Source organism: Coturnix japonica, chromosome 4, assembly GCF_054131305.1.
Source record: "Coturnix japonica strain WE chromosome 4, WE-NBRP24, whole genome shotgun sequence".
In the NCBI taxonomy this organism is placed as follows: domain Eukaryota; kingdom Metazoa; phylum Chordata; class Aves; order Galliformes; family Phasianidae; genus Coturnix; species Coturnix japonica.
In genome coordinates, this window is record NC_140666.1 from 71,239,102 (window position 1) to 71,261,656 (window position 22,555).

A 22,555-nucleotide genomic window follows, 5' to 3' on the forward strand; every position below is an offset into this window, starting at 1 on the left:
AGCCACCACTAGTGCACATGTAACCATAGCAATCCAGAGTATTTTTTGGGGAATAAATAGTAAACATAAGTAGACATTGCCTCAGAGCTCTTGATGAAAAGAAAGATTTATTTTCAGGAGTATTTCTTGCTGCAATCCTTGAAACACTGGTGATGTCTGGATTTCTGAGAGTATCTGAGCTCTTGAAAACCTGTGGGTTGTGTACCATCCATATAGGATGCTCACATAGGACAGTACAGTTCAAACAGACCTTCTGGATCATTAAGTTTGCATCTCCCTTGTTGCAGGCAAGTATTTCATACAGCTCCTACTTCAAGTTAGTCAAATGTCACTGTAAAACCAGTTAGGTTTCTATTCCCACTTGTTCTATTGTCTGTTTCAGAACTTCATTTTTTTGCTGGTTAAAAACATAAATTATGGCATAACTGTATTCATTTCCATTTCCATTTCAATTTCAATCAAATGCCAGCATTTATTCTGTAGCTGAAGAAGTTATTTTAGCTTTCTGATGTTTATACTGTATCCCTATTTGACCTTCATTTCACTACGTTAAACAGATGAGGCTATTGTACTCCTATGTTTTGTAGCCTATCCATTCTTTGGATGATCTGAGTCATCTGCACTGCCTTTGCATCCTGAATTCATCACTCTTGAACAATGGGTGATCAGAACGGTATACAAAATATTGCAGATGAAGGTGCAGCAGTGCTTTGCACGTTGCCTTGAATGTTACTCTGTTTCTAATGGAAATATTTTGGCTGAAGTATCTCAGGATCACATTCATAATAATTTTTGCATATACTATGTATCCTGTGATCCTGGTATCCTCAGTCTTCTCTTCCATGTTTCCAGTTGATAACTTCCACCGCACTGCAGGAACTATTGTTTCCAATCCCTTGATGTTGGAATTAATGTCATTTCATTTACATTACTAACCTACGTTAGCACTTCATTTATATGTGAATTTGTAAAGCATTTCATGAAATACCAGTTCTTGATATCAGTACAAAGAATTAATTAATTAATTGTTTTTATATCACATAAAACAAAGGGAAACTGGATATATGTACAATTTGTGATGTCTAATTCATGAGAGCATCAGCATTCAGATGGCCAAATAGATATTGCTAATGATGTTATTTACTTCAGGGAGATCTTTAGCTTAGATTTCTAAATCCTTGTCTCAGTTGTGAATAACTTTGTCAAATTTAATTAGGTGTAGCTCAGCAGGAAGAAGGCTTAACTAAAGCTATCTTAATTAATAGACCTTTGGCATTGAAGTGTGACCAGAGTTGCAGAAAACTGGCTGAGTTGAAGTTCTCCAGCCTAAAGACTTGGGAGAGCCAAGCAATGTTTTTGGTAGAAGATCTTGGGCTGAATTGCACAACAACTGTTTTTATCTTGTTTGTGCTGTTGGAATCGCCACTATTTCTTCTGTCTCTGAGAATGAATACAGGAAGGTAGAGTTTGGGGAGAACATTTTGTTTTAAGGTTGCATTTTCTGACTTCAAAATGCTTGATTTCTCAGCTCTGTGGCTGCATTAATTACATCCTTTTTTCTTGACAGCTGTGCATGTGTACTTTGTACATATAACATTCATGAAGATACAAAAAATATATATAATGAAGTAAAGGCTTATCCGTTGTCCTTTTGTGATTGGCAGTTCTTGAGAAATGGAAAACAATGCTTACATTTTTTTTCTTTCCTTTCTGTTTTGCTCTGTTTCAGAGATGGGGCCTTTGGGAACTTCAACATTGTCTTTACTACTTTCATAATAGAATCATAGAATCACAAGGTTGGAAAGGACCTACAAGATCATCTAGTCCAACCGAGGAAACTTACTTTGAGGAAAATATAATTGCCACCGTTGTGCCTTATCAGCCACATTTTCTCTGCTTGAAGCAGCATGTAGAAGAGGTACTTGGCTGTGAGTGTAGCAGATCTTCAGCTACCACATGCCCTCAGGCTTTAAAAGTTGCTCCTAGGAATCTGACCAATTGTACTTCCTTAAAAATAGAAAGGGGCAGGTCATTGAAAAGCATTATAAAATGTGACAGCACAAAATGTTAACCAGATCAAAACAATGACACGGTCTCCAGAAACATTTCATGCTCTGAGTGAGTCTGATTTTTGCAAGAAAAGGGCAGAGTGTGGGTAAATAGGGAACTTTCTTTTTCCAGCTCCGTGTGCAGTGACTGACAACGGAAGCCAATGTCTGAAGCCTTGATTCTGAAGTTCCTGGTGTCAGTTTATGGCTTTCCTCTGTTTGAGTGGCCTTTTGTTTTTTATCTTCTTGGGTTCTTGGGATCTGTGATATGGAAATTACAGTTGTCTCTCCTGGGTATTATAAGGTTTGAACTATTAATCTGCTTGAAAAACATGAAAAAGCCTGACATAATGGTTGCTATAAGAACTGCTAAATAATAATAGTTTGCATTTTGTAAGGGAGGTAGCTCCCCTCAGATCCGCTAATATCCAGAAGTGTAACTTAAAATTTCTTTTCTTCTGGCAATCCTTGCCACTGTGTGCACATGGGAATTAAGACAGAGCACGTGTAGCATGCTAACAGTTAAAGTGATAAATGTCAGCTGGTTCAGTTCACAGGAGAATAAGGAAGCTGGGGGTGAAAAATGGTTACATCTTTTGAGAAAAGCTAAAATCTATCAGGTTAAAAATGGAGACTTATTAGTTGTGTTGCTGAAGCATATTTCCTTACGGAAACTCTCACCACCTCCTTCTCAAAGACAATGCGGTTGTTAGTCTAAACTATATCTTTTGCCTCTGTGTCTCTTTGGTTGGTGAATGTCTGAGATGTCACATTAGAGAGGATTGTGAGCAGACTGCTTTTAAAAGAGGAAATGGGATCAGAAGGCAGGGAAAAGCAGGGACTGGCTTGACTTGCCAACTCACATTCTGCTGCTCTAAAAGGGTGCATTTTTTTAATTTAAAAATCAGAAGTAGGTTCCTTAGGGTGGAAAATGACACTGGAGTTTGAAAAGAGATGATCAAAACTGTGTTTGTTTGTTTTTTTCCTAGAGTAATGGCACATCTAGTTTCTCCTCCTTTGAGCTAACCTAACTGAGCAGGAAGCTTTGCTGATCATTACTGAAAAACATCACTCCACACCCCCAGATAAGCAATAAGCAACCCCAGACCTGCGACCTTGTTCACGTGGATGAACTCTGGTGTCCTGGTGGAGCCACAGGGTCTAAGGAAAAGAACAGTAAGGGAAGTGCCTCCAGGATAAGTACAGCGTGTTGCTCAAAGTAACAAAAGATACTGTAACGTTTAAACTAAAAACAAAATTTGCATGTAAGACATCTTTATTGATCAGCTTTACTGAGTTCAAAATAAAGTCATATCTGTATTTACTCTCCCTTTTTTATGATATCCTTTGAAGTTTGTTTTCTGTTTAAACACACTCACTTCCCAGAAATCTTTCCTCTTCCTGTAAGTATGTTCACAAAGCAGAAATTACATCTTCATATTGCTTGAACTCCACACCCTTCGTGTTTTATTCCGTTACCAGTAATTTGGTCTTGTTCAGGTGTTTGCTCACAAGGAGATACAGGCCTCTGGTTGTGATAGTGATTTATTACTCTTTTTATTGTTGCCATTTGTCCTATAGTTTTTAAGGTAACCTGATATTATTCTCCAAGCAAAGTCTATCCTTAGACAGTCCTTGGAGATGCTCAGTATTCTCAAATCCTTTATATCCAAAAGAGCAGAGTACATTTAACACCATATCAGATCTGAGCTAAGTGCTGAATATCTCACTGGAAAAAAAAAAAGAAAAAGAAAAGAAGAAAAAAGATCTTTTACATAAGTTCTTTCAGGCCCGTAGAAGAATTTGATTAATGTTTTAACTGAGAAGATGCTTCCCACTGTTTGCGGTGTGGGTATTGTCAAGTTATGGTGTAGTTCACTGCATAAGCATTCATGCATGGATCCACTAATGACTGTGTCTGGGGTGTGGAAGACAAAATGCACTCCAGTAGACTCCATTAATTCTCTGCGGATTTTTACTTCCTGGTCTATGCCGTCAGTTTCCTACATGCACAGAGCTGTGTGCAGTGCAGGTCAGCAACAATTGCACCTGTGGTTCTGTGTGCAGTTTTCACATGTGCACCTGACAGGTACATAAACAAAGGAGCTGATAGCAGAAAAGGACAAAAACACATAACTCTGATGGGTTAGACATGATGATTTCGCAACTGTCTGCAATGTGTCTGCCCTTCTAAAGGCAGCGGCTTTGTGCTTTTTGCATGTGTTCTTAGTGCACCACCCTACTCTGAATAATGGCCTTTATGGGTCTGTGCAGCACCTAGGGGAGTTACTTTAAATGTTAAGTATACAAGAGATGATAGAGGGTGATAACAGGGCATGTATATCTTGCTTATAAAAAGACACTGTGAGGAGGTTCGTGAGTTTGGTCTCACAAAGAATGATCATGGTTGCTTCAGGTTTATTTCTTATCAGCTTTTACATTCTTCTGAGGCTCTGCTTGCACAGCATGTGGTCCCTTAGCATTGCCACTTGCTTGTCTTTTCATCTTTCTGTAGTATAGAGCAGGTAGGGATGTATGGTTTCCTTCACCATTAGGAATAGCAAAACTGAAACATTGGCACTCCATATGCAGCTCCATTTATGGAAATAACTTTCTCAGAGACAGAAAAGGGATGCTAATACTTCAATTTAGAGGAAGGCCAGCATTTAAACCAAGTGTTTGGTATTGATATGAGGGTCTTTAACAGATTAAGAGATGTTGCTGGTTTGAGTTATTTCCGCTTGGGCCAGCCTCCCTGGGCTTGTTTCATGTTTGCACAGACATGTCAGTATGTCAGCTAGCTAAATTACTGGATATCTGCTTGCAGGTGGAAGCAGCTGTGTGCTGCTGTTTCAAAGAGAAGTGCAAGTCAGCTCTATTCCCAGAGTTGCAAGTCTGATTAGGAGGGGAGTGTTTCTATTGCAGTAAGTCTACCTGAAAAGCAAGATTTGTTACAATAGAAGCATTGCACATTGACATGATTCCACGGCTTCCACACTAGGTCTGGCTTTTTATCCTCCTACCTGAAAAAAGTGTTGAACAGAGTTAAGCAGCAATGTCTTCATCCTTCCCTTTTCTGACTGTTTCTTTCTTCTCTTGGCAGTCAGCTGGTCCTCCCACTGTTTTGCTTCTGATTTCCATTATTTTCTTTTCCTCTGACTCCAGGTATCCTAATTTCCCTAGACATTCCAGGCATCTGAATCTGAACTTCACCACAGAACTTCAGAATCAGCTTGGCTGAGTCTGAACCTTCTCAGAAATTGGAAGAGTCTGGATCTGAATGGTGTGAAGTGGGTAACTCATTTTCAGTGGAGATGAGTCTGAATTGAGACTTTGGGCCTGGGTCTGAATTTGCGTTAGATCAAATCTGAACATCATTTTGAAAGGATGAAAACACTGGATCAGGATCCAAAGTCATAATCCCTGGAGCAATACCAGAAATTGTAGTTCCCCACAGCAGAGAGGTATGAAGCTCAGATCTACAGTTTTGGCTGTGGCCTATTTCACAGTTTTATCCTGCAAGAAATGTTTCACAGTTGGAATTTATATCCCTTTCTAATACATATTAATAATGCTTTATGTTTCTGTCTTTATGCCTGTGTTCTGGAAAGGTATTAGATCAGGTTTCAGCTCTCTGTTGGTTTGCTCTTTAAACATTGATGCTAAGCATGCTAGACTGCTGTGTAAGTCATCGTGCTTGTCACGCTCATTGCACAAGAAAATGAATTGCATGCTCAGTATTCAGCGCCTTGGTACTGGAGTTGCAGGTGTGATTTTTCATATGCCTCACTCCTGAAGAGCCACCGTTGAATATGGATTTGCCTGTGTGCATCTTCCAAGAGATTTAGAATCTGATTTGATGCCCACCCAAGTAAAGAGAAAAACTCATGAATTGACTGAATTGGCAGGAACCTCTGGGGCCATCTGCCCCAATGCTGCTCAAGCAGAAACATCAGAACGTGGCGTCCAGGCAGCTTCTGAAGATCTTCAAAGATCAGATCCTAACTATAAATAAAATAGACTCCTTAAAAATGTTGCTCACTAAACATTTATCCAGTTATAATAAGGAATAAAAAGCTCCATTAACTTCATTATGAATGAAAAAGTAAGACTTCGGAGAAAATATGCTGCCTATAATGAGAAAGCATGACAGAAGTATGTGTAAGGTTTTACATATCACTATTGTCTTTGGAAAACAATGTTTAATAGACAAGTGTTTGCCATGGGGAACATGGGTTCTCTAACGGGAGGAAATCCAAATTTGTGTGTTATGTCCTGGTTGTGATATGGCAGCTGTAGCAGCGATCTCTGAAAGGAAATCAGACCCCAGAAGGACTGGAAGGAGGGAAAGGTGATGAGATGCAGCTAGAAGGATGTAATGGGAAGCCTGGTTCAGCTGTGAACTCTGAGCCCCACTGTCTGTAGAAAACTCAAATCCTAAATTTTGGACCTTATCCAGAAAAATCTCTGTGCAGTGCCACACACTGATGAAGAGCATTGTTGCTTTGCTGCACACATAACAGTCTCTGCTGAAATCTAAAACCTGGAGCTCTTTGAATCTTTTTATTGTTGCAAGATTGAAACTACACTGAGGATTAATTAACCTTTCTGCTTTCCAGAAAGCTACCTGGAATTTAGCCACACTGTCGCTTGACATTTATCTACATAAATGTGAGAATTATGAGGTTGTATTTTGTTGAAAAGTGCCAATTTATCATGGCAGAATTAAATTTAACCATCAAAAAACTTCTTGAAATGACTGAAGACATCATTCTCGGATGTAAAACCTGACAAGCTTGACTTCATTTGAGTGTTAGTGAAACAGGTACTCCTTAACTGAAACTAAGGATTCTAGATTTTGCTCAATTGTGCTGGGAAAGCCAAGGTGCAGACAATATCATTTATAACTTGGCCAGCCAGCATAGCTTTCTCAAAAGCTCTGTGAATTTTTGTGTATGATACTGTGAAGAAGGTGGAAGAGAAATGGTGGTGGATCTGTTTGCACAACTGAGATTGTGACCAAGAAAACAAGAGATCATTTTCCATTCCTTTGGCCCACTGAGTCTTCCCTCATCAGGAGTATTCATCAGAGACGTCTATGAACCAGTCGGTTGAGGTACAGTGGCTGGGCGCTGACAGAAATCACTGATACTGGAAGAGATGCTGATGAGGAAAGGCTGGAATTAGGAGGGAAGTGAAAGCACAGTTAGAAACATTGAGAGGCAGCAGAAAATGTGATGAAGTAATAACTCTAATTTGTCATATTCTAGCTGCAGATAGAGACAGGTGAGAAAAAGAGCTCCCGTGTGTGTTGCGCATGGGAGAGCAAGCAGAATAAATGCTTGAAAGTGGCATACCCTATGGATTAGCACAGCCCTGACCATCAGGCTTCTTGAAAGGCTTTGTAGGTGGCCTTCTGCTATGCCTCCTTTGCAGGGGGAGGAAGGATCCAGCTGCACAAATAATTTCAGCTGTTCAGAGTCCGGGGATTTTTTATCCTCAGCTCTCTCTCAGTTTTCAGATGTGTTCAAATCAAAGCAATTGTATGAGGCTGTATTTCTTGAAAATGATGAAAATTCTGTGGCAGTCCCTCTGCATCATATTGGCTTGCAGGCCCAGTTTCACACGTGTAGATAAGAGCTAAATGTATTCAAGTTGCAATGAACAAAATTTTGTTTGAATGCTGGCATGTTCACCTAAAAAAATAGCTTACTTACATTCTTGGATAGAATTGGATATAAATCAGAATATGTAATTAAAAAGTTCTATGACTGTGGAAGTGTGAAACTTTGACAGGAAGCGCAGTATATAAGATAATGACCATATTGATGCCCCTGAGCTGATGAGCATGAACTGGAATGTCTATGGAAAATGGCCCTGACACAGAGAAGATTTCTAGTGCGTGTAAATGGCAAATCTGTACATTCATACATTCTTAAAGAAGATACCAGTGAAACAAATGAATGTTATCACAGGAAGAAATAAAAGGTATGTTTGAAAAAGAAGTTGGTTGTACGTAGCTGTGAAGCTGAATTGTTAGCAGAACAGGCTTAGCTTGAAGAAGTCATCAAGATGGAAAAAAACCCTTTGGCAATTAAGTTTATGAGTTCAGAGGTGTGAATGAGTCAGGTTTTATAGGGAAAGGTAGTGTCTCTTACTTGAATGCACGATACTGCAAACTGGAGTTGGAGTCATAAAGGCAACAGGAAAAAGTAGGAATGAGAGGAGAAAAGGGGATGTAACAAACTGTAAGAGTACAGTAACTGGGGCTGGGAAACAGCAGCAAGCAGCGCACATGTGAATCAAAGGGAGCTGAAGACTGAGGATGCAGTGAATCAACAGCTGAGGAAATGGTGGAATAAGAAAGGGCTGAACTGGTGGAAAACTAGTTTTCTTTCTCTGGGAAAGAGGTTGTTTTGATTTGACGGTCTCATTTGAAGAGTAAGGGGAATTTGCCATCTGTGGAAACACCACTTCCAGAAAATCTGAACCTCTTCAAGACAAGTTTTGTAGAGCAGTTGTTGCCTCATGCAATAACTACGTGGTGGCCCCAAAGGGGGGCATTCTCCACAGTCTGAACCATCAAGGTTCTTTAAAACCTTTATTTCTCTGGTCCTTCTAACATGACACTTAGAGGTATTATTCCCCTAGAAATACAAACCTCCTTTCTTAGCCATAACTTACCTTCACAAATTTTACATACTTACAGCTAAGAACATATTACATGGTGCCACAGTGAGGACTGACTGCAGGAATTTCTGCAAACCTAATCTTACTATGTTTCCTTCACACTTTGAAACAAGATATTTATGTTTTTCTGTTCATCAATATTTGAGTTACTCAGATAATATAGTAATGAAGGTCATGTAGGACCTGGTTAGAGAGTATAGGTAGGTATTATCTGCACCATGATGTCCTGTATATGGTACAGAAAACTAGTAGTTAATTACAGTAAATAATGTTAAGGATTGCACAGGAAAATAAAAGTCAGCAAGAAGGGATAATTCTGAAATTAAAGTGGAAGTTGTTTGTAAGGGTGGTCTGAAAAGAAACAGGGCAATAAAATATCTGGATGTCTTTATAAAACACTAGAGATGCATGTAGCAAATATAAGAAATTCCCTTTATTGTAAGGAAAGGAAAAACTTGGCTTAGGAAAAATAAAGATTTCTCAATTAAGACAAGCTGTATTCCTTAACAATATCAGCTCTTGGAAGAAGAGCTGAACTTCCAGTGCAGGTACTGATAAAAAGTATTGAAATGAAAATTTCTCTTTGGAAAATGTAGCTTTGCTGGGCACAAAATATATTTCATGCAGTTTGGAAATGACTGGATATTTGAATAGGGGCATTCCAAAGAAATTCAAAATTGGAACAGGAGATTAAATTTGGATATTCTCACCTTGTTTATGTTTGACTTTCCTTCTTTGCTTTTCCTGCATGTTTAGCACGGATATTCTTTCTCCTGTCCATTCTTTAAAAATCATGTGTGGATTTTTCCTGCAGAATGTATCATCCATGTTTTTCATCTCAAATTGTGTTGAAAACAGACTCAGGGATGCTGGAACTTCCCAAATAAGCTCCATTTCCTGAGGAATTGTGCTTCCATCTTCATCATTTGGCTGGGTGCTACATTACCAACCTCTCCATTTCTGGTTTGTTTTATTGTAGTCAATAATCGCTGTGTTTCCTCTGATTTTTTCTTTAAAATTATACTGCTATTACCCCCGCAGATTTAACAACAACATGAAAATCTTCATCACCTGTAAATGGTTGCTCCATCAACTGAAATGTGATGAGTTGTCATAAACTCACAGAACTGCAGAATAATTTGGGCTGAACCTCTAAAGACTGTCTAGTCCAATGCCTCTGCTCCAAGCAGAACAAGCGGAGAAGGCTGCTAAGGCCATGCTAAATAGGTCATGTTAAATATTTACAAGGATGGGGAATCCACGGCCTTCCTGAGAAACCTCTTCTAGTGCTTGATCACCCTGTTTTCCTTGTATACAATTGACATTTACTGATTTACTACTTCTATCAGGCATCTCAATGAGCTAGCAGCTTATGTCTTTAAGGTCACTGTACTACATCTTGCACAGTAGCTACAGTTCAGGGATATGCTGACAGGTGTAGCAAGAAGCTGATGAAATGCAATAATATGATTGTAAACACTTATCTGGTCCTATCATTGGCCCTGCTGTTATCTCTTACAAGGCGATCAAAGGTAAACCTTTATCCTCGTTTCAGATCCATTGATTTTTACCCAGCGTGGATGAAGGATTTCAGGTGGTATTGTGCATTCTGCAAACACATTATATCTACCCCTACCCAAATAGTACATGGTTTCAGTATTTGAAGTCACTGGGATTTGCAAGCAGCGGCAGCCTTAAGCTATATATATATATATACACACATGCCATTTTTAAAGCAGTCAAAGGTGACTACTGGGATTCTTCGTACATTTCAGCAAGGGGGCTCGGTTTGGTAGCTCAGAGCAATGGATGTCACCTGAAAAAGGATAAACACTGAAGTTCTGTAAGAGTTCTCACATGTTATTCCTGCCTTAATGGAAAGGAGCCATGTAAAGTGGCTAACTTTCTGATTTGTTAGTTTTTGAAGCACTGGGAATAGAAAAGGAGTGTGACAATTCTGTGCTGAGTAGCAGAAAGCTTTAGCTGGCCTTAAGAAGCCAGTGTGGAGCCCAAAGGGGAATGGCAGTATGACAGCAATGTAGATGGACACTAGCTGAGCAGCACTGTCCCCAGACCACTGAGTCAGCACCCAGGGGGTAATTGTGCAAGAGGGATGGCACTTTTAAGGTGTTTACACTCTCTTACCACACGGGTGCAAATAATGCCTTTGTCAGCAGTACAGCTGTGATCAAAAAGCTTTGCAAACGAAGTGTAAGGCTTGGACCTCCTATAGCAGTGAGGTAAACCATGCTGCTTGAGCCTGTGGAAGCCCTGCAGAAAAGGACAGGGGAGTTCTAATGATTCAGCCATGGCCAAGCAGTTGCTTCACCCCTCTTTCAACTCATACTAAGATACTAAATTGCTTGTAACAGTAAAGCTACATCACTGCATAAGTTCATGAAACACCTTTGTGAATACGGTGTGCTGTTCTCAAAAAGATTATACTAACATTATACAAGATTTTCTGAAGGTTTACAAACATCACAAAGACATACAGAATAGCTTTCATATAAGGTGTATTTAATTAGACCAATATCCCTGAGCCCTGTGACAGAGACCTGAGGGAGGATGAACTGGAAATGAACTAATGCAATGGAAGGGAGAAGACATCTGGGGATGAATTACTGTTTCTTGCAGTATATGATTAGGGGATGTAAAATGATAACAGGGGACGAAGTTCAAGCTAATGAGGAGAGCAGCAACTTAAATGAGTAAATATGTTCAGAAGAGAATGCTTTAACATCTTTTTCGATAGCACATTCATCCTATTTTCTTCAGTTCTCCCTCATTCACTGTACCATATTATGTTTTTAACTTGGGTTCCTTGGAGCTGGGACTACCCAGCATATTTGTTCAATACTACTGAATTTACACCCCTTGAAGTGACAAAGATGTTTGCAGTGCCCTCTAAATGCTACATAATATTGATTATCTCCCCAGTTGTGCGTGACTAATGTGTACCTGGCTTCTTCTCCTGAGAAAATGTCTTGAGTGGCAGAGTTAACAGCAGATCCAAAGGGGCTGTTATCTCCTCTGCGTTTCTTATCCTTGCATGTCATGCTGACATTCCAGTGTGCAGAGAGCTGACTTAAAGATGAAGAACAGTAGCTTGTACAAACAAACTATTATGCAAAGTGTATCTTTGCTCCAATGAAAGTAGGAGGGTGGAGCAGCAAATGTTATCTCATAAATGTAACTCCCAACTGAAAAGTATCAGTTTTGCACAAATTGAGCTGCCACCAGCGCCACAGAAATGTTTTCAATACTGAGTGCAGATACTGGCTGCTAAGGCACGTGCGGTGGTTTGGATGGAAGACATGGCAGCATCTCTTGGGACATGCTGACTCAGGTAAGTAAAGCAGCAACACAACAAGCACAGGAGCAACAATCTACAGCATCTCTCCTGCAGATCAAGAAGCTCAGGGAAATACTGTTTCACCGTTAAAAACCTCCAGCTGCCTTATCTACCATGAGCAAGCTGCAGTGCAGGAGTACGAGTGCATCTGCAGCAGTAACCTTCACCAGCACGTTCAGAAGATGCCCACCATGGCACCCAAAATAATGGAGTTCAGGAATTGAAACCTGCTGGTGCAACCTCAGCACACTAATGTGGTCTCTAGGATGTTAATGCTTTAAAAGCCAGCAGCAGTCATCTCCCTGAACAGACAGATCCCCTCATGTTTTATTTTTAAGTGACAGCCAATAACTTGAGGCTATCAATAAAGAGAAGCATTATTGGGAGATGGTGTTTTGCACCTTTGTAGGTAAATAATCAAATCTTTGCTTTAGGCTGATGAGTTTATAAATTGCCTTTGATGCTTCTTCAGAGTGAAAATCAGCTGTGGTTTGTAATCTGCAATGGTGTTGTTTGCATTACCCACATAAATCTTCCAGCATCTGTGTGTTTCATAAGGGAACAAACATTTCTGTCTATTACAGTAAAGTGACTATTGTAATAAACCCATGTTATGACAGACTGCAATTACTGCAAGCACCCTCCCCAAAGCCTTCAGCCAGGGTGTTGCCCTCAGAGAACAGGGAGGATTTTGAGTAGCAGAAAGAAAATTAGCAGATGAGACTGCAGGGGAACAACTATTCCTGCAGTTCCTTCCTTGCTGCCATGCCAGATGCCTGCTGCTGAACACCCCAGGGCTATGCATGTTAGGCTGAGCCCAGTGTTGGTGGAGAGGGACCAGCCTGCAGCTGGGAGTGTTGGAAAGCCTTTGGGCAGCCACAGCCTGCATCAAGCCTTGCTTAGGAGGGCAGGAACAGCACTGCTACAGCCAGCCAAGACATGGAGAGAAGCTAATATGGCACACTAATAGTGAGCATAAAGGAAGGCTGCATAATTAGTGGCCAGCAATGTAGCCTTATGGCAGCTAGCAATCTGTTAGCAATTCCTCCTCCCACTTCTAGATTAAAAACTGGATCAGCAATAATCCTTTCTGTTGGACACCTGAAGGGCTGAGAAAACACCTGATAAAAGTATAATGCAGCCCCACATAATCAATTGAATTAAAAACTGCTTAATTAGAAGCTCTCAAATGAAAAGATTTTTACATGCTTTGTTACGCAAAGACACAATTTACAATTACAGCAAGGGCTTCTTTTGCCTTCAGACCACACATACCTTTGCCTAGTTCAGAGCTCTATCCTTTCTTCTTAAGAAGTGTCTCAGTCTGAAATTCCAAGGTTATTTATACTGGATCAGGGTGTGACTGGATCTCCCAGAAGAACACAGCTGATTCAGATCAGGTATGGCATGTGATCATGTTTTGGCATCATAACCCACAGCAAATTTGTGGTGCCCCTAGGCTTGTGCAGACCTGGGCTAGAGGAGATCAGACAGCTGTAGTGATGGGTCAGATGGAAATCCTGAAAGTAGTAGTCACAGCTAAGCCACCAGGGATGTTTTGCACAATCTGAGTTTATACTGGATGGATGCTTTATACAGTGGCTTTGGTATTTTTGGTCAGAGAGCTTTACAGTGAGATTTAAATGTTATTTACCATAGCAGCTATAACAGTAAAGGCTGTATTTCTGAGATTGCTGCTTCCAGGCAATGCTGTAGGAGAGCAAATGTCGCCTGGCCTGGGAAGTACTCCATCAGCAATACAGTTGCTGGATGCTCTAAGTGAAGCATCATGAAGAATAGAGAAAGAAGACAATTTCCTCTTTAGTTTTTCTTCCAATCTGCAATCTGTTTTTATTTAGTGGAACATCATCTTCTAGATACCATCTTGTCAGTTCCTTCCCCTATACCACACCCAGCATCACTATAAAACAACTGCTCCCACTCCTGAGGCTGTTGATTCTCTAACAGAAGAGGTCCTACATCTTATAGCCTTTTATATTAGGATACATTGTATTTTGCTGGTGTTTAGCCAAGTGATACATACAATGCATGCCACTGACACAGCAATCTATTAAGAAGCCAAAGGAGGCACAATGAATAAAGTGAGCCAGACCCTGGTGAGATACAGGGACTGGATTTTGTGAAACAGTCTGAACAGGAGCTGCTTTAGGCCCTGAATTTTATTATTTGTCAAGCAGTGGCATCTGTGACACCAAGTAATTTCTTGGAGTTGTCTTGGGACGTTTCTAGGTTCAGAGCAACCTTCAGTCTTGAAGAAACCCTAATGGCGTGTGTAGACAAGACTAAGGAAAGCACCCTATGCAGACTGCACACCTACATGGCACATACTGCCCTTCCATCCTCCCATAAAGAAAAACATGTTTCTTAGATTGCAGAAGGGCCTGGAACTTTGAGATGCATCAACTGAAAGGCTCTGCTTTGAGGTGCTGCAGCTGGCATGGCAGGCAGGGAGGAGTGGCCTTGCTCAGAGGGCTGGGAGCACAGAGCTGCCTCAGGTGAGCCCTTGCTTCAGCATGGAGATGAGCAGATCCACCTTCTTTGTCTCATATCTCCATATTCCTCTTCATTATCCTACTGTGCTATATACTCTGTTGATCCATGCAGTATTGTCTCCTCCTTTCTACTTTTGTTCTAAGGTGCTTTTTAAGGTCTATCGTTAAATCACAATTTAAAAAACAAAACTTAAAAAAAAATCTGGCAAAAGTGATAAAGGATAATTAAAAAGGCTTTAAAAGTACGTTAACAGTGAAAGGAAGACTAGGGGAAATGTGGGTCCCCTACTGAGTGAGGGGGGTGTTCTGGTAACGGGGGATGCTGAGAAGGTGGAGATACTGAACACCTTCTTTGCTTCTGTCTTCAGTGAAAAAGGTCTCCCCCAGGAATCCCAGAACCTGGAGGTTAGTGAGAGGGTCTGGGGAATGGGAGATTTCCCTTTAGTCAGGGAAGAGGTGGTCCGTGAGCTCCTAGGCAACACCAATTTTCATAAGTCCACAGGATCTGATGGGTGCATCCACAGGTGGATAGCCAATAGCCTGGAGCATCTCCCCTGTGAAGAAAGGCTAAGTGAACTGGGTCTGTTTAGCCTTGAGAAAAGAAGGCTGAGAGGGGACCTGATCCAGGTCTATAAATATCTGTGGTATATGGGGTCAAAGTGGCGAGGACAGACTCTTTTCAGCAGTGTGTGCAGACAGGACAAGGGGAAATGGCCAGAAACTGGAGCATAGGAAGTTCCACACAAATGTGCGGAAGAACTTCTTTACAGTGAAGGTGACGGAGCACTGGAACAGGCTGCCCAGGGAGGTGGTGGAGTCTCCTTCTCTGGAGATATTCAAGACCCGCCTGGACGCCTTCCTGTGTGATGTGGTGTAGGGAGCCTGCTTTGGCAGGGGGGTTGGACTCGATGATCTCTAGAGGTCCCTTCCAACCCCTACAATTCTGTGAAAACAAACCTCACCAAAAGAGGAACCTTTATAAAAGCGTGGAGAAGTGCTATATTTTTAACCAAGAGTTGAAAACATTGCTACTGTATTATTTGAGTGCTAGGGCAGAGGAACTATATAAACCAAGGTGACGGTGATATTGTGCAGATATGAGTCATTATGAAATTCAAATATCATTTGTACAATTCAGTAAGCAACTATATAATGGCATTTATTCAATCTATGAGTGTGTATATGTATATATGAAAGAGACATTTTTGATATTTTCAAAATGAACATTTTGGATAAAAAGGAGCCATTTCTTTTCGAAGTCAGATGTAGCCACAGTCACTGATATTAAGGAATGCTCTCCCTGTGTACAGCTGGCTTTTTGAGGTCAGAAGAGACATAAACTGAAATTTTCTTGCAGCTGAAATATAATTAAATCCTTGATTGCTACTGGCGTCCCATCTTCTAAACAAAGTGAAATCTGTGTTCTGTCACAGCACAGCAAAGTGGAACTGTTAAGAGAACCAAGTTTCTTCTTCTTCAAAGGAAATGCTGAATCATGTTGCATTCACTCAGGAAGGGCACAGGCTGGGAATGAGCTGAGGCAGATGCAAACCAGAGAGATTCCCAGCTGCTGAAAGTCTTCTCAAAAGCAGAGACATCAGTGTTGGAAAGCAAACTTGAGCTGGGATACAGATGAGCTTCTGGATATCTGCTTTGCTAGTCTGCCTGGTGGCCCTGTCAACATGTCACCTACAAGCAGAGGCTGTGCCCCAGATGAGGACACTGCAAGAAATATGCTCTCCAAACCTGTTGCCATTTCAGATACTTAAGCCCCTCATGGGGAAAACCACCATAGATGAGGAAAAGAGGTACTAGATGCATTGGAGGAAGGTTGGGGTGAGTGGCTGTTGGTATCAGCCATGTGCTCCTCTGTGGGTGTCCCCAAGTTGAGCAGAGCCAAGGGGGATGCTCGTAAGTAATGTCAGTGTGAGTATGGTAGAGATCCCTGATGTGAGAGATGCTAGGGGCTCTCAGTCCCCTCACAGGTTACCCAGGCAGGTATCTGCATTTACATGCTATTTACAAGACCTCTTGGAGAGGCCAGCTTTTAAAATATGTTTAAAGGAATCAAAACATTCCCATGCACACTCCTCTAAAATTTAGGAATTCCTAAAGATTCTACCTATAGATACAACTGAGATTTTTAAGTTTCCTTGGGACTCCTGTAGTATGTTTGTATTGGATACCATACAATAAGAAAGAAAGGTTTGTATCTGAATATACAATCTCAAGTGAAAGGAAGAGACTTGAACTTAATTAATTATTAAAGATCTATGGTTTTAGCATTACAAATTTTGAAACTGAATTACAATTTGTATGCTTTTGTATTGCTGTGAAGCCTGATTGGCAAACTGATCAAGCAAGTCATTGAGAAACACAAAGTTCTATAATGGGAACAAAGACTCCACATCAAAGAATTTGTTCAAAAGAAGACTGTTCACAGTACAATCAGATTTACCATCATGTGATTTATTCCTTGAATGTATTTAACACTTGTATTAAACGCACCTACTAGCAACACTGCAAACATGGACACAAAACCCTCTTTATTTCGCTTCCTGTAAGCCATCAACTCCATTCTGATTGCCCACATTCATAAAAAAGGTCAGCTCTGTACCTCAGTCCCGCAGGGCTGTCTTCTAGAAAAGAGCAGAGAGCTTTGACATGCAGGGATAGAGAAAGAATGTGGGCAAAGTAGGTATTTCAAGGAGAACACAGTGAATGACCTTTCACATTTTCCCATGTCATCCTCGTCTGTGTGCGTCAGGTGTTAACAAGCTTTAAAAGCCCCAGTGCACTCACTCGAATACGTTTATTCTCTTAATGGAAGCCTGACTGATAAAAAAGTAACACAATGTTTGCAAGCATTCAAATGTTGGTTTTGCTATTCCATTCAGACTTGCAATCTAAACAAAAATGAAACATCTTATGTTTCACAGTAGAACAGACTGTGGAAGTCACCAATTAGCCATGCCACTGATTATCCATACTATACATCTGAGTTTTAACTTTCTCAGTGAAAATTCAACATTTAAGTTTCGTATCAAAATTCAGCATTTGCTGTAGTCTCTTTGGGGTAAAAGGCACGCTGAAGAGAACTGCATTTTCTCCCAAGAGATTTGACTATCATCATCCTCCCTAACTTATGTTCCATGTTCCTCTTGCTTTCTGCCTTGAGGAAAGGCCTGAAGAGGTGTGCATAGCCTTTTTCTTTGACATATCCAACTCCAAGCTCTTTGTTTCTCCCAGTTTTCTTTCTCTCTCCAGCCCTCTAATAGTCTTGTCAGCCCTGGTGATTTCATTTGGAGCTTGGCTCTCCTTCAGAGTATTTGTTGCTACTTCCTATTCTGAAAATAAATGATTATTTTAAAACCTAATCTTTATTTTTCTATGAGAGAAAAAGTTTGCATATGAGCCCTAGGGAATCGAAAATCAGATGGTGATTAGAAAGAACAAAAATGTCATTTTGCTTTGAAATCTTATGATTCTTTGAGGCCTGACTCATGATGCTGGTCTGCTGGGATTTGGTGGTGATGTTATCACTTGTTTTTCTTCCTTCTTATTCTCTATCCTCTGTGCCTCGGGAGTATTTCTAGGAAAAAGCTTCTATCTTTCCACTTTCTCTTTGTCAGATTAGCCTTCCTGCCTCTTCTGAAGTACCCCTGTCTTTGGTGATTGCAGTGGTGATTATGAAGACCATAGGAAATGACTGTAAGGGCAAATGGGTCAGACAGAAGCTTCTCAGAGTCCCAGGACCTATTATTTGCTCAGCACATAAGTAAACATGCTCTTGAACACACCATAATGTGTGGGGTGCATGTGGAGTTCATCCCTCTAAATACCAGCTGGGTTGCCCTTCATCCAGCCCTGAGGATGCTTCTGCAAGTGAATGAAGGGAATGGGAGGTAAGTCTGGCCCTGAGCCTCATCTGTGTGATGCTGCTGCACCACAGTGTAGGTGCAGACTGGAGATTGAGAGCTAGATTAATTCTAAGGCTAACCTGATATATGCACATTACTGAGATCACCAGAACTCCCAGCTCAAGGTCTGCTTAGCCTGAGAGGCAGCTGATGTCCTTGTTGTTGTTCATGACAAAAGTCATGGCCATAAGATACTTGCATTTTGCTATGGGCGTGCACACAGACTTCCCTCCCCTGCTAATGCCTCTGAGTATCTGATATCCACTTCACACAGGCATTCATTGCTCCAGATTTCTTTACCTCACCTGAAATGTGCAGTCTCTTAGAGCTCACTTTCCGCACTGCACCTGTCCTGAAGTGTGGGAAGCAAGTGTCCTTGCTTTGTGCTTCAGACCTAGTGATTATTGCTTGGACATGGTAGAAATTCAGGTCCTGTTCCTTCTTTGTTGTTGTGCCTAAAGCCTATTGTTCTGCAAAAAGTGCCGAGCTCAACAAACTACAAGATATTCTGTAGTGGGTCTCTGCAGTTTCAGTTTGTAAAGGTACTTTAATGTTTACTGGATGAGGACCGGAACATTCATGCCAGCTCCCTGCTCCAATACCAGGGCATGAAAGCAGGGTGTTCCTCTCCAAACAAACAAGTATTTAAAAATAATATCTTAACTACTCCAGCTGACACTGAGGAAACCCAGTGGCAGATGGCTTGCATTTAGAGCACTTGTTTGGGAGACAGAAACTCTGTGTTTAATTCCCTGCTCTGTACCAGGAAGAAGAGACAGCAGCATCCAAACCTGAACGTTCTATCTCCCAGGTGAGTGAGTTCCTTTGCCCCTGGGCTACTAGGTGGCACCTCTTCTGCCACATCCTCTTTCTCCTTTTCCTATTGACCTGGACTGGCTTGCTTATGATCACAGGAAGGATCTCCGAGCAATCCGGACTCAGGCATCAGCTCTTCTTCAGAAGCCCACCTTAGGAGAAGTCTGGCTGTGTATTCATTCCTCTCCTGGCATTTTCTAGCTTGTGTCCAGCTTCTTTTACCCACATTTCAGGAGCATTTTTTTTGTTTGTTTAGGAAGGGGGGAAGGGAGGAATATTCAAATCTGTATGCATGGATTGTAACTCTGGTTCAATTTGTCTTTATAAACCTACTGTGCCTTTATTTTTGTTCCACGTTTATGGTGATATCGATATAACCTGATGTCAGCAGGGCCTGATGGACTCTTCTGGGATATGCTGAAGTTCTCGCAGGATAGGGCTGTGGATAATAAGTAGTGGCCACTTACTCACTGGAAGTTGCCTGATTACCAAGCTTGCCCTGTTGATCATTCCACATTTATTTGTCAGAAGCAGAGATACTGTTGGACTGCAAATGTTGCTCCACACAATATCATAAGGATGAAATCTTTCAGGAAACTTCAGCATTTCTGCTCCTGAAGACAGTCCTTTGCAAATGAAGCGCTACCTTACAGCCCTGAGATTTCTACCATGACAGAGAAACCCAGTGAGATGGGAGATAAGGTGTTCAGGGCTGGGCTCTCTCTCACAGGAAGGGGAGGATTAGCATCCCAGTGCCAAAAGCAATGATGTATTAAGTGAGCCATAGCTGCAGAGGCTGTGAATGGTGCTCATCCTCCTTGTATTCATCAAGCATTTTAAATACTGTTTGTGAAAGACATCCTGGGCAAAAGGAACCTACTATTAAAAGCACCAAAACTTCGGTGGCATACAGAGCAGGGAAGAGAGAAGATTGGCCGTGGCTTCCTCCTTATCCATCAATCACAAGCTCCACCAGCCCAGGAAAATCTATCAGCAATGTTTTGGGTAGCTCTGTACTCTAAATACTGACTAAACTTAGGGTAGAATGATTGGTTCAGATAGGTCTTCTTTCTCAGGAAGAAACAGATGGTAGATGCTGGTGGCTGCTGATGTGAAACATCCTTTATTTTCCTATGGGTGATATCTGGAATTCAAAACACACTGAGTGGCTGGAGATCAGAAGGTAGATCACAGTGTGCCATGGGAAAGCCCATGGGATTGACAGGGTGAAAAATGAAGGTGGATTTTGCGACTAGTAGTGACACAGTTACAAGTTTTCTCCCAAGTTTCTAATAGGATCAATGAATGTAATTTTTAAGGTCAGTTACCAAAATGTCATGTTGGCTTTTAAGCTTTCCTTCAAAAGTAACCAGCATTTTGGGGGGAAAAAATGGCAGAAAGGTTTTATCTTTCTCTTTACTGCTATGCTAAATGCAGAACTATCAGTTGTACTTTCTCGGCAGCAGCATCCAATTGGTCAGTTTGTGATATTTTGGGAATGTTCGTCCACTGTCTGCTCTGGCAGATGATGTAAGTGGGTGTGCCACAGGTACTGACTCATATAGATTGTATTTAAGTGAATGGTGAAAAACGTAGCGTCTCGCTGCCTCAAAAGGAGAGTGGGAAGGCAAAAAGTGGGAATCTCCTGGAATTCATTGCTATTGGACTGCCCAGAAAAACAGACAGGATTTGGGCTGTGTGTAATTCGGAACTTTATGATACCGTTCCGAATTGCATGCAATCAAAAAGGTCTTTCAGGTGCACAAAGAGCAAGAAGCATCCCGGTTGTGCCGGTGTCCGCTCTCGGAGTTCGGCAGCAGAGCAAGCTGAAACGCCTAATTGCCCACGTAGAGAAGCCGGGGCCGAACGGGGCCAAGGGCTGGGCTGCTGCAGCCCTGGGGACGCGGTGGCAGAGACAGGGAGGAACTGGGCCAGCGAGCCCCGGGGGAGGGCTGGGACAGGGCGGCTGCTCCCGAGGAGGTGGCCGGGAAGGGCGAGGGCGGCCGCGCCGCGGCAGGGTGGGACCCGCAGCCCGAGCCAGAAACCTCAGCGCTGCGCTCCGCCCGGCCCGGCCCGCGGTGGCAGCGGAGGAAGGCATTTAATTTAGGCCGTATTTCCAGGGCTCCACCGCCCGCGAGGCAGACGGGAGGATGGGCTGCTGCTCGGCAACCGTGCCCGCGGGCTGTGCCCCGAAACCTGCCGACGCGGATAGTGCAGTTCAATGAATGTTTGCTTTGGAAAGAGGTAAAAAGAGTGGCATACCTGTATCCTGCTTGGGATGCAACAACTTCCTTTCCTTTAGAAACTTACAGAGAAGTTAAATATTAAAATGGGGCCATCCAGCTAACTTGCATCCTAATGTTTTAGTGGAGTCATCTGGAGAGTGCCTGAGCTGCTTCTGCTGACGTTCAGTAACTCCTGAAACTCAGTGGAGGAGATGGGGATCCAGGATAACTTCAGTCAGGTACAGCTGATGCAGCACTAGATTAAAGGAAAATTAAAGGAGAAACATATAATTAATATCAGTCAACATTACTGTATGTGAAATCTAGATTGTAAAACTCACTTGCCACCTTTTTTGTTAAGATAGCAAGTTCGTTAAATAAGGATGATGAAAATGACAGAAAGCATTTGACCCAATGACTGCAATTAAAGAAAGCCAAACAGTATAAAATTAACGTGGCATATGTCACACTGATTGAAAGCTGGCTTGCTGACAGGCCCTGGAGTACGAATGGAGAATCATCATGGAATCATTCTATTGCAAGGCACCTCTGCAGGTCAAGTAGTCCAGTCCCTTGCTCAAAGCTGTGGCAACTTCAAAGGCAGATCAAGATGCTTAGGTGTTGTCCAGCTGAGTTTGGGATGTCTCCTCAGGTGGAGACTATGCAACCTCTTCTTTAGTGCGAAGGTTTGTTTTCCTTAAAAAGATCACTGGAAAATAATCTTCTCTGGCTCTGAATTTAAAAATGTGATGAAATTGGTTAGAAAACCTTGCAGGGGCTGTGTCTTTGTTAATCAGAAAAGTGGGCCTGGTTCAGTTTTTTACCTGTGAGAGAAGATGAGATAGAATAGCTTGCCTCCATACACCCAGACTCCCCCAGACATAGTAGCCCCATCCATACTGCTTGTTTAAGCAATCTTGTCCCGTGCTACGACTCAAACCAATGCTCAGGTATAGTCTGGCAGAGGTTCACATATTCCCCAAACGTA

General features: G+C 41.7%; 1 long non-coding RNA gene across 1 annotated transcript; it reads left to right on the plus strand.

The window, feature by feature from the left end:
• Nucleotides 1-1,729: 1,729 nt before the first annotated feature.
• LOC146761126 (uncharacterized) lies at nucleotides 1,730-3,389 on the plus strand. The gene is made up of 2 exons (XR_014946006.1): nucleotides 1,730-1,918; nucleotides 3,038-3,389. It is a non-coding gene; the product is annotated as an uncharacterized LOC146761126 (long non-coding RNA).
• The last annotated feature ends 19,166 nt before the right edge of the window (nucleotides 3,390-22,555 follow it).